The 10,400-nt window shown below is 39.3% G+C and overlaps 1 long non-coding RNA gene across 1 annotated transcript; it reads left to right on the top strand.

The window, feature by feature from the left end:
• Positions 1-877: 877 nt before the first annotated feature.
• Positions 878-4,415, top strand: LOC143220038 (uncharacterized). The gene is made up of 3 exons (XR_013011548.1): positions 878-1,774; positions 1,849-2,693; positions 4,401-4,415. It is a non-coding gene; the product is annotated as an uncharacterized LOC143220038 (long non-coding RNA).
• The last annotated feature ends 5,985 nt before the right edge of the window (positions 4,416-10,400 follow it).

Here is a 10,400-nt window from a genome sequence, read left to right as displayed (position 1 = left end):
TTACATCGTTAAAACCGATTTTTCAAAAAAAATTAGGCCTAATTTCTCTTCGATATCTCTTTTAGATCAAAAGTTATAGCAAAATGTGCGTCGCGCCGCGTGCTGTGCCCGAGATTCAAATGCGCGCCGTCTCCAGATTCCGACTTTTCGCCTCATGCTTCCGAAACTTCGGCAACGTGAAAATCGAAGGAACGCGTCGCCGACGCGTTCGGTCGAGCAGGTAGTCACACGGACATGGTAGAGGTACGTTTGTGTGTAGCGCGCGTGCAATCGAACATGCACCAACACGGTCAAGCGCGGTCGACACCGCTCACGGATACGACGATACGTCAGGGAAGGGGAAACTGCCGTTCAGTTTTCAGCAGTTTTCAGTTATTCTCTCAACTCTCAACAGTTCGCAAGTTCTCGTTCGCTTAGCTCGGTCGTAATATCTGTGGTTGTCAGGAGGACGCCGCCGCATGTCACATTGTACTTTCACTTTCGAGATATTGTCGTTTAAAGTTTTGATCACTAATGCTTTGACAAGGACATTGGTTAAATTGTATTATTTTTTCGAGTCTTTTGAATTGATTTTCGTGACGTTTTTTCTGGTAAATACCTAATCCTACACTATAAAGTTCAATAAATGCATAAACTGAAATTTTTTGAAATTGTGACATGCAGCGTTTTTCTTGACACAATCACAGATATATTTACATAGCTTCGCTCTGTGGTTACACGTTACATTCGCAGGTGCGGTCTGCGTTGCGGCATTTGACTATTTGACTATTTATTAGATTGACTTGCTTGGATTATGTGATTACGTGGATTACTTGGATTACGTGCACTACGTGGAAGGAAGGAAGAACGGAAGGTATTTGTACATATTTATATTGGTTGATCGGTTTCATTTTGCTCAAATGTCTCCCAGAATCTTCGCGTGAAAAAGCGTGAGAACGCTTGTCGGCACACCACGCGACAGTGCCATTTGCCATCACGTATGAGGTGCTACGAGGCGAGTATGTTCACTTCAATGTAGAGTCCAAAATAGTAAATTGTTTGTTTCTTTATCACTTTATCACTCTCTTTTCATTATCATTATTATCATTTATCACTTTAAACAAATCCAACACAATTCAGCTTTGGCCCATTCAGATTAGAATTAGCTTAGCAATATTCTAAATCGGCAAAATGATGGCTTAAACCAATTCAGTAAGGCAAGTATTAGGTTGACCCAAAAGTTTCTTCCGCATTGTGTTCCTTTAATGTAGCTAAATAAATACAAACAATACGATAATCTTTATGTTAATATTTTAGTACTTCTTAATATGAATTTGCATTATGTGCATGCATCGAAAAACAACTTTTGGGACAACCTAATATTTATTTAGCAATATTAAAGAAAGGCATTGCGGAAGGAACTTTTGGGACAACCTAATATTTAATCTTCTTCACTTGCTTCTCATCATCGAATTTTTTTATTTCTGGTAGTACATTCTTTTGTTTGTAGTTCAACTTTAATCGATTTTTTATAAATATCATTGCAATGTTTGAATCAGTTAGGTATATTAGTTGATGAAAAACGTCAGAAGACCTTTTGTAATTGTAGCACCAGAAATTAGAAAATTCGTTGAGATGAGCAATAAGCGAAGAAGATTAAATACTCACCTTTACTCACTGTGTAATTAAAAATCTAATTTACAGAACGGAGGATAAATATAATGTGCTATCCAGGGAAGGAGGAGAAGGAAGCTGCGGCAACCGGGGAAGAGGAAGACCTCTAATTTTTCACGTGGTACGTATATCTAATTATGCCATTCAACACACATGCATATATTGTACATTACTGATTTTCTTTGTATTTTTTAGGTATCCCACCTATGCCAGAACGTGCTACGGGCCACAAGTTTTGGGAAGCAGAGGCAACAACGTGTAATAATCACAATATACAGGGTGTTCCGTTTAAATACGAACACCTAAATATCTCTTCAGGTTATTGTGATGCAAAAAATATTTGTTACGTAATGTGCATGGTGTCAATGGACCAAATATCTGGCACACCGTGCACATTACGTAACAAATATTTTTTGCATCACAATAACCTGAAGAGATATTTAGGTGTTCGTCCAATAATAAAGCATAGTAATAATAAAAAATTATAATATTTATTATATATATATTCCTTGTGTCATTGTCCATGTGTCTTTACCAACTCCCTGCGGTGTATTAAAAAATAAGAAAAAGTAAATTTTCTTGTCCCTTGTACGACACTTTGTCTTTTTTTGCATGTTGACATTTTAATCTTAGCTTCCATCTCTTGCAATCGATGCAGAGAATTTTTATTTTGCACAGATTTTTTTTTCGTTTTCTCTCCTTGCATGTGACTGAATGTTCATTCAAAAATCAGTATTGTCGGTAAAAAGGGAAACTGCTACATATTTGTACAATAGAAATCTACTTTATCGACATCTGCCACATTAGTGCGATCTGCCCTTACCGACGGCGCTGCCCTGTATAACGGCATTCGCCGCATTAATCAGTGCGACCGTGCTGCCATCTTGCGGGGAAGCGGAATCCAGGATAGAGTGGCGTTCCAGCTAGACTGCAGAAGCTGCATTTCACGTGGGCTGCATCCAGACGGTTCCAGGTTGTCCAAGTGGAGTCAACTTATGCGCGTTTTCGTCACTCCCCGTGGAGTCAATTGTGCTATCAGGGTGGTGTCGACCGGTGTCGACCATGTGCGCCGGACCAAAAATAGTAACTTCAACAGCGCCACTCGGGGTGAACTACGAAGACAGAGAAGCAGATATGTTTCTCGCAGGAAAGACACTGACAGAGAATATATGAAACAGCTTGATTTTTTCGATCACGCGGGTAAGCCGCATTTCGCGAAGAAGCAATATTTTTTTATGCTCTTTGTGTTGAAATATTCTCTGCATTATTGCGGGGTCCCGTACAGAGCCCTTTTTTGGATTTGGCTCTTGGAACTTTGTAAACAACAAAAGTGTACATTTTTATGGAAGAACTTTTTTTCTGTACACTTTTTCCAAATGCTCTTTGCGTTGAAATACTCTCTGTATTATTGCGGATTAGCATGCAGAGCTCTTTTTTCGAAAAAGTGCACAGAAAAAAGTTCTTCCTTAGAAGCTGTATCCCCCTACTCCACCCCACTCTTTACCGGCGGCGTAGGAAAAACAACGTCTCCGGAAAATGTCTCTCAGTCGCCAAAAAGATATCCTTTATGGAGACGTTGCATTTACGACTGAAATGAGACAGCTGAAAGACGTTCACCCTCTGCTGTGAAAACAACGTCTCCATAAAGATATCTTTTTGGCGACTAAAAGACGTATCTTTGGGACATAGACGTTCAGACGGGACGACGACATGAAACAGACATCTATGAGACGATGTGTGCTGGTTGGGTTTTATATCAACATTTTTTATTTACACTTAGAAACGCACTGTCTCGGAAGGAAATGGACATTCGAGAGAAGCAATAAAATTAGAGCATCATCGCGAAAAAAGATGAGTTTGCAATAACTTCAATATTTTATGAAATTCTATTATAATTATAGTTATGACTGTGTTTTTTTATTATAGGAAGACAGAAGATCAAATAAACTTGTGTATGCTAGTATAAAATCAATTTATATATATTATACAATTTATTTTATTATTTGTTTGACAACTAATAAATCTACAAATTGTTTCATAAACTAAAAAATACTTCCTGCATTTTCGTATTCTCCAATCAGTCCAAATAAATACCATCAACCTGTTCTCGATCATATACCAATTTTTATTAATGCAATTATGACAGTAACAAAACGTTTCTATTTAAAATGAATACATATTTTGAACATAGTTTTAACATTTTTAATTTTTTGGAAGGTTAAAAAATGTAATTAAAAAAGTAATGAAAAATAAAAATAAAAAAAAAATCCTCGCTGCACGGGGACCCGAAGGCTAGCTCCAGATTGCGATTCATACGCTCGACGGCTCGACAGTCGAATTTCAGTTTCGTTTCCGTAAGCTGTAAAGCAATACAACATGGCAACATGGCAAGTGCTAAAAATAGATTGTGGCTCGCACAAGCAGCGCACACGGATATAGTAAAGGTACGCTGGTGAGTGTAGCGCGCGGGCGCGTTGCTAACACGATACCAATACAGTGTCTTCTGCACCGACGAAATGCCGTCGTTGGCCTCCTGTTTCTCACTCCAGTCAGAATATATCCTAGAGGGCGTAAGAGAACACCGAAAAATTCGAGTCCCGCCAACTCCCGTAAGGCTGGCAGTCTTTAACAGTATCTCGTCGGTGCCTGTATAACGGCATTCGCCGCATTAATCAGTGCGACCGTGCTGCCATCTTGCGGGGAAGCGGAATCCAGGATAGAGTGGCGTTCCAGCTAGACTGCAGAAGCTGCATTTCACGTGGGCTGCATCCAGACGGTTCCAGGTTGTCCAAGTGGAGTCAACTTATGCGCGTTTTCGTCACTCCCCGTGGAGTCAATTGTGCTATCAGGGTAGTAACCCCACCACTACTAAATTCAGTCGATAGTTTAAAAAATCAGTCGACTGAAAATAGTAGTTGAATACTATCGATTTAGTCGATAGTTTTTAGTCGATGGTGCCCATCACTATCCCTGCCTTGATAGCACAGTTTGGAACTGCCAGGAATAGTCCAGAGCGTGGAGTGAATTTGGAGGGCAGTATCGTTCCAGACGCCGCCCTGATAGCACAGTTTGGAACTGCCAGGGACAGTCCAGAGCGTGGAGTGAATTTGGAGGGCAGTATGGTTCCAGACGCCGCTTATTGGCTGCTCGGAGCAACGGTTGGAGTACATCTAGAAAGAGTGTGGAGTTCATGCCAGCGGGCTTCCAGAAATGCGCATAGATGTAACAACCCTGATAGCACAGTTTGGAACTGCCAGGAATAGTCCAGAGCGTGGAGTGAATTTGGAGGGCAGTATGGTTCCAGACGCCGCTTATTGGCTGCTCGGAGCAATGGTTGGAGTACATCTAGAAAGAGTGTGGAGTTGCATGCCAGTGGGCTTCCGAAAACGATTACAGGTGTACAAAGTCCGCCGTCACAGCATCTAGAGGGCAGCTTCTTCCGTCCAGATGGAAGGCAGCTCGTGGAGTCTGTGTGGAACGGCGGATGCCGTTATACAGGGCAGCACCGTCGGTGAGGTTATGTCAGTAATGTTGGTAATGTCGGTGAAATGAATTTCTACACATTGTACAAATATGTAGCAGTCTTCCTTTTTACCGACAATTCCAAATACCGATTCTGAATGAAAACGAAATAATAAACCCGATATAAAAAAATATTAAATTTTATTTATTTCTATTATATCTATATTATTTTTCCTAGACTGCGGATCTTTGTGCAAAATAAAAATTGTCTGCATCGATCGCAAGAGAGATGGAAACTATATGTACAAATTGAATGTTACGTTCTTCCCCCCTTGCCGTAATTTTCTTTACAGTTACATTAAGAGTAAACCTACACATAAATCAATAAACTAGTAATACATTAATTATCCCCTAATACGTACAGTTACACGAATTAATATTCGGACGATCTAAAGAAGATGATAACTTTTTAAATATTGTACTATACGATTTGAATTTTTTGGGGGAGCTGGAACAATTAGTTTACTGCAGGATGTGAAAAGAAATTTTTTCAAAAATTGCATTTGGTCGGAATTGCAGAGAAAATACTAAAAGTTACATTTTACAACTTTTTCGCGCGGGCCTATATTGAAAATTTAAAAAGTACGTTTTGTAGGCCTGCGTAAATAATGTGCACTGTGAAAGTTTCATCGAAATCGGTTGATGCGGGAAAAAACGACAGGCCTTGAAAGATGTAAGAATTCTTCGATGTAGGCTGAAAATCTGCGATTTTTACCATCTTTAAACGTTTGTAGCTCATTGCAACGTCAACCGATTTTGACGAAATTTTCAAAATATGTTTAGTCGACACAGATCTACAAAGCGTATTTTTCAATTTTTCAATATGGGCTCACATAAAAAAGTTGTAAAATGCAACTCTTAGTATTTTTTCATACAATCCCGATCAATTGCAATTTTTGAAAAAATTTCTTTTCACATCCTGTAGTAAACTAATTGCTGTAGCTCCCCAAAAAAGTTCAAATCGTTTAGTACAGTATTAAAAAAGTTCTCGTCTTTTTTCGAACGTCCGAATATTAATTCGAGTAATTGCAGTTCCCGTATAGCCTTTTTCCAGGATTGCAAGGATGCGGGATTCGCCTCTTCTCATCTCTCGATAATAATACAAACACGGGGTTTCTCACTAGTTAAAAACGCTAGATAAAAGATCGATCTAGGGCCCCATCTCCCTCAAAGGTCCTATTTTCCGTTTACGAGGCGAAATTTGCATTAGTCGTCACCGTAATTTGCATTATTCGGGAGCATACAAGCTATTTTCATAGCTACATGCTGCCGAATAATGCCAATTACGCCTCGTAAACGAAAAAATAGAACTTTTGAGGCAGATAGTGTTCTAGATCGTTCTTTTATCTAGCGTTTTTGACTAGTGAAAAACCCCGTGTTTGTATTATTATCGAGAGATGAGAATAAGAGGCGAATCCCGCACCCTTGCAATCCTGAAAACGAGTCTACTTCCTTTTAATAAACTAAAGCAAGGATTTGAAACCAAAGAGTATGTTCGGTTGCAGGTAGCTACGGTATAAAGTTTAGTACATTAACGGTATAAAAGGTCCAAATACATCTGGCTACATCGGCTGTGCTTCTTTCGGCTGGCTAAAAATCACTTTGTTGGGAGGTACATCTGGAAGGTCTTTAGCTGAATGTTTTATGACGGCCTCGCCTGTGAATTCGGACTCGCGCTTGTTCCTTCGCGCGGAGGGTTTTCCTTTTTCATTTGGAACAACCTAAGCATTGGAAAAACCGAAAGAATACCGGTATTATTTCGGTTTCGGTAGAAAATTGATTGTGCCGTTATTCGAAGACTTTGAATAAATCCACTATCCACAGTCCAAATTCTATCTTGAGATTAGTCTTTTTTTAATCGGAAGAACGCCACACGAAGCAGCTAGCGTCATTTACATGAAACAATTACGAAAAATAAACAAGGTCTGCAATTAACTTGTTAGTGGTTTCATGCCAATATGTCTGGCTGGCCGACGCGCGTCGGGTTACCTGGCCGTGTTTATTGCACCACTTGGCCACGGTGACCGAAGTCTTCGCCGCCCTGGCAGAAAATTATTCGAAGCTACACCGTTTCGATAGTTTCCAGATGGCTGGGAAACCCAAAGGTCTGGTCGCCACATGTGCGATCTTGCCGAATCCTAGGGCCTGCTTCAAGGTTCCGTTCACCCCCAAATGGGACTTTCACCAACATGTTCAGTCGCGTTTTTAACACTTTTTAATGGGTTGTTAACATTTTTTTATCTTATTAGGAATTTATTTTAGTTAGTGATCATATTCATCGATAAAAAAAGATGAGTATACGGTACTATTTATATTGAGTCCTACAAAATATTGCAATTAGAATTACGATTTCAATTATGTCTACTTGTTCTTTGAATACAGTAGAGACTCCCGTATCCGTACCCCCATTATCCGAATACATACCCTAATATAAGCAAAGAGGATTAGATTGAATATAAGGACGTCCTATTGTCCGTATGTTCTGTTATCGCCGCGTCGCTCGCTGTGCCGGGATTCAAATGCGCGCCGTCTCCAGATTCCGACTTTCTGACTCATGCTTCCGAAACTTCGGCAACGTAAAAATCGAAGGAACGCGTCGGCGTCGATCAGTCGAGCAGGTAGTTCACACAGACAGAGTAGAGGTACGCTTGTGTGTAGCGCGCAAGCAATTGAACAGGCACTCAGACGGGCTGAGTTTTCACGTTACGGAAGTTTCGAAAGCATGAGGCGAAAAGTCAGAGTCTGGAGACGGCGCACAGTGTGACCTTTCGTCCAAATCGGAGACAAAATCGAAGAACTTTTGATAGAAATAAGGTAGAGCGATGAAATTTTTTAAAAATTAAAGCTGAAACATTGCAGAATATGGGAAAAATAGGGAGATTATGGTAAGAACGTTTTTTAACGTTGAGAAAATTCGTTAAACTTGCACAATTTCGAGAAAATTGTGGTTTTTCCAATACCACGCGCGGAAATTTTTTTTTAAATTTTTGCTATATATCATTTCCCGTAGATTTTTTCACGCCGATTTCAAATCTGGTCTCAAAATTTGTCTACGACCTCAGGATATTGCAAAATCGATTTCTTTAAATTCTACATGTTTAACGAATTTTCTCGGTTAAAAAACGTTCGTACCATAACTTCCCTATTTTTCCCATATTCTGCAAAGTTTCAGCTTTCATTAAAAAAAAATTTCATCGCTCTACCTCATTTCTATCGAAAGTTCTTTGATTTTGAATCGAGTCTGGTCCAAATTTTCCACTGTGCGCCGACACGACGAAATCTCTCCGTATTTAATCATTGATTAAACATGTTTAATCAATCATAATGTATTAATATTGGATATCACTGTATTCGGGAAAGTCTACAGAATCTTTTGCCAGAAAGAACAATTCAATATCTTTTATAATAACATCACAATATTTGTTTGAAGTTGAAAAATATGTTTTTTTTTCAAAGCCTTGTTCCTGAAAAACTGTGCGAATAGGAAAAAAATTGAAAACAGATTCGGAATCAGCGCGAAAAACTCAGGCCAATAAGTCCTGGGTAGTTACCAAAACAACTCTGGATTTTCTGCACGAAATTACCTGAACCTTTTCCCGGAATGTTCGTTTGACAAGCAAATTTTCACATAATCATCCATTTCATTTCCAAAGTACAGTACCAGGACCTCGACCAACCGGCTTGATCGAGAGACAAACAGCCTGGACAAATTAAGGCCTGATGGATAATTGAGACCCGAGGGAAACCACGTCTTACCCTGCCATAGTCCGGCCACTCTAAGCGACCGTAATTATCCTTACGGGCACCGTCGCGTCGGTTCTTCCACGCCATAATTAATCCTCCGGCAACCCTGCCTCTCTTCCCAGTTTTCCCCGAAATTCTATACTCTATACAATTGTACTTGCAGCTTGCAGCTATTCCTTCTGACGCGATAACGGTAACGTTAGCGTATCTGCTTTATAATATTTGTCATTGTTGTAATATCCTGCAATTTCTACCATCTTTAACCCTTAGCACTCAAGTGGTGACTCGAAATCACCACTAAAAATTGCTGTCCCATTATGCAAAATATTGTTTACATTGTTAAACATGTTGGTAGCTAATCAATTACTAAACCTTTAATTATTGTATGAGGTATTACAATCAATTTCATATCCATCAAATGAAAAGAATCGTATAGAACGAAATTATTCTACCTAGAACGAGATGTTTCATTTTCGAGTTAAAATAGCTCCGAAATTAAAACAGCTGCAAATGGTTAATTATTATAACTATCTTTTAAATTTTCAATATAGGCCCCACATAAAAAAGTTGTGAAATGCAACATTTAGTACCTATTTTCTCTACAATTCCGGCCAACTGCAATTTCTGGAAAAATATCTTTAGGATGACGGGTAATTCAGTGTCTATGATGTTTCGCGTGGTTAACAGACAACGATATAGATATTTATTAAAACAATAACACGTAACAATAACAAAACAAAACAAGATGTAATAATAATAACAATAACGAGAAAACTAGATTATAAACGTTAATGACTATCGAGTACTAACAAAGTACAGAGATATAAATTCACGTAGCGCGGGCAACTCTAGAGCGATGCGTTCTCAACGAGTGCCACAAGCTTTTTTTCCACTGGTAAAAATCCTTTTTGGTGGGAGGATTAGCAACGTGAGAAAGACCGTTAAAATAAGGGGAGGAATTCTCCGTTCCTCAAGAGTAAGGAGAAAGTTTCCTTCCCCAAAACAATTCAAAGTCGTCGCTGCCAAGGACATTGCAACGGTTGAGTCAGGGTTCTGGTAATCGTCACTTTTACGACCGAACCCTCAATGCAACCGTCCACAGCGCGCACTTGAGAAGGATGAAATTTCCGCGTCCGGAAAGTCCCTCTTTCCAACGCGCCATGTCCACTACATATCTTTTCACATCGTGCAGTAAACTAATTTCTCCAACTTCTCACGAAAAGTCCAAATCCATATAGTCCAACATTAAAAAAGTTACAGTTACTCGAATTAATACAACCCCTGGCAGAAAGGTTCCGATCCGGAGGCATTGATACGGATTTTACAGAAAACTATTACTTTATGGAGTTGAAACTGATGGGAAATTAAAAGGGGCTTATTAAAGAATGAAGAACAACAAATTAACATAAGCTTCCATTTATTATAACAAAGAAACGAGAAAATAAACAAAATGTTACACGGAAAAAAGTTAATAGACCCAT

The sequence above is a fragment of the Lasioglossum baleicum genome, unplaced genomic scaffold (genome assembly GCF_051020765.1).
Source record: "Lasioglossum baleicum unplaced genomic scaffold, iyLasBale1 scaffold0142, whole genome shotgun sequence".
Lineage (NCBI taxonomy): Eukaryota > Metazoa > Arthropoda > Insecta > Hymenoptera > Halictidae > Lasioglossum > Lasioglossum baleicum.
Note: the sequence above shows the minus strand (reverse complement) of the source record. Positions and strands in the feature narration are given on the sequence as shown.